Source organism: Arachis ipaensis, chromosome B1 (genome assembly GCF_059453495.1).
Source record: "Arachis ipaensis isolate K30076 ecotype BB chromosome B1, ASM5945349v1, whole genome shotgun sequence".
In the NCBI taxonomy this organism is placed as follows: Eukaryota; Viridiplantae; Streptophyta; class Magnoliopsida; order Fabales; family Fabaceae; genus Arachis; species Arachis ipaensis.
The window spans coordinates 33,478,780-33,480,980 of record NC_142436.1 but is presented as its reverse complement, the minus strand read 5'-3'; the positions used below and the strand labels follow the sequence as shown (position 1 = coordinate 33,480,980).

At 40.4% G+C, this 2,201-nt stretch overlaps 1 non-coding gene across 1 annotated transcript; it reads left to right on the top strand.

Annotated features, from left to right (window-relative positions):
- The first annotated feature begins 787 nt into the window (after positions 1-787).
- Positions 788-895, top strand: LOC148576166 (small nucleolar RNA R71). The gene has a single exon (XR_015903910.1). It is a non-coding gene; the product is annotated as a small nucleolar RNA R71 (small nucleolar RNA).
- Positions 896-2,201: the final 1,306 nt, after the last annotated feature.

The following is a 2,201-nucleotide window of genomic DNA, read 5'->3' as shown; positions in this document are numbered from 1 at the left end:
AGCTTGCAAAGTAGAGTTCAGACCATTTAGTGTAGCATAAAGGTTATTTTCCATGGTCTGTTGTCTCTGATCAATAGATTGTAGTAAGTCGTCATTAGAAGATGAGGAAGGATAAGTAAGTTGAGAGGTCTGCTGTTGGGTATTCTGTGGTCCTTGGGATTGCCTCAGGTGAGGTGCTCTATAAGGCTGGTTCTGGTTCTGCTGCCTGTTGTTATTATTATCCCACCTCTGATTTCCCTGACTGTCTCTGCCTCCTCTGTTGTTGTTGTTGTCCCTCCAATTCTGGTTAGAATTGTCCTGCCATCCATGGCTGTAATTGCCACCTTGATTGTACCCTTGGTTGGGGGCGGTCATAGAAGTTATGAGTGGCTACCACGGTATTGTCTTCCTATTGGAGCTGCAGACATTCATCAGTATAATGGCTGTAATCAGAACAGACTCTGCAAAGTCTCTGTGGGACTAACTGTTGGCTTTGCTGTGGTGGAGAAGGTTGAGCTTGCTGAACTTGTTGTTGATTCAATTGCATCTGCTTCAGCAAGTTGGTCATTTCACAGATACTCTGAGTTAGAGCAGCAGTCTCTCTGCTAGAGGATACTTCTGCAACAGCTTTTGAACGGCCTTGTTTCTGCCTGTGATTCCGAGTAGATTCAGCTAAGTCGCTGATCAATTGCCATGACTCATTAGTGGTCTTATACTTTTTCATAGACCCATTGCTAGCACTTTCCAATGTAGTCTTATCTTGGGGCCTCATGCCCTGTGTGACGTAACCGAGTAACACTATCTTGTCAATCATATGGTGAGGGCATGCTTCCAGAAGATTATTGAAGCGCTCCCAGTATTCATAGAGAGTCTCGGATTCGTCCTGAACAATCATGGAAATGTCTTTCCTCAGTTTATCAGTAACTTCAGCTGGAAAGAACTTTTCCAAAAATTCTCTTCTAAGTGTATCCCAGTCGGATACAGTTGCTGCGGGTTGAGTGTAGTACCACTCTCTTGCCTTTCCCTCAAGAAAAAACGGGAAAGCTTTCAACAAAATTGAAGTTTCATCTGCACCATCACGCCTGACAGTAGAACAGGCTGTTTGAAAATCTCTCAGGTGCTTGATAGGCTCTTGAGCAGGTAAGCCATGAAACTTGGGCATCAAATTGAGTAGTGCAGTCTTTATTTCAAAGTCTGTAGCCATCACTGGGTGATGCGCTTGAAACGGTTGCATTGTAAAATCAGGGGCTCCAGCCTCCTGGATAGTAATTCTCCTAGGTGCTGCCATGTCACCTACACGTAAATAAACCGAATCAGTAGAATGGGGGCTGGTTTCTTCCTCAAATAACGTTTCAGATCCGCCATCAGAGAGGACTAACCAACGCCGAGCTTGACTTATTCGTGAAATAGTTCTTTCAATCTCATGATCGAATACTGGCAAGCTTGGATCAGGAAGTGAACGCGTCATCTAACAAAAGAAACAAGCAGCTCATAGTAGCAAGATAAAATAAAATGCAAATAAATAAATTCCAATTAATAACTTTAGCACTCTATTGCAACTTCCCGGCAACGGCGCCAAAAATTGACGTGGCAGAAATTGGCGAATTAAGAATTGTTATAAGATATGCGTTGCAAGTATAGTTATTAACCAACCAGAAATCCGCTTATCAATTTAGAAGGGTTGTCACAAAAATTAAAATTAAAATACTGGGAGTATGAATCCTAGGTCGTCTCCCAACGAGTTGCAGAAAGGTGTGCTATTTTATTAATCAGATGTTTTCAAAATGGTTTGAGTTGAATAAACAGGAAATTAAATTAGAGGAATTAAATAATTTAAATAAAAGCCTTGACTGGGAGTAGATTAGTTGGAAGCCCTATTCTTGTTGAAGTACTCTCAAGATTAATTGATAATTGAAGGTTGTTCTGTTTAGTTATCCCTTACTAGGTAAGGGAAAGTCAAATAAGTTGGAATGCTGTTTCTATTCACAAGTTCCAATCCGCTCAATTGAAAAGGATTAGTCTCAGTGACTAGAGAGCATTCCAACAATAAACCCAATTACAATTTTTCTTTTAAGAATCCCAACTCAAGGGTTCCTTTCAATCAACTCCCCATCAAGTTAGTGAACTACTCGTTCATTGTGAATATAGAACTCATAACATAGGAAAGGGAATTAAAGAAAGACATGATAAATAAAACTCAAAGGAATCAATTAAAAATAAAA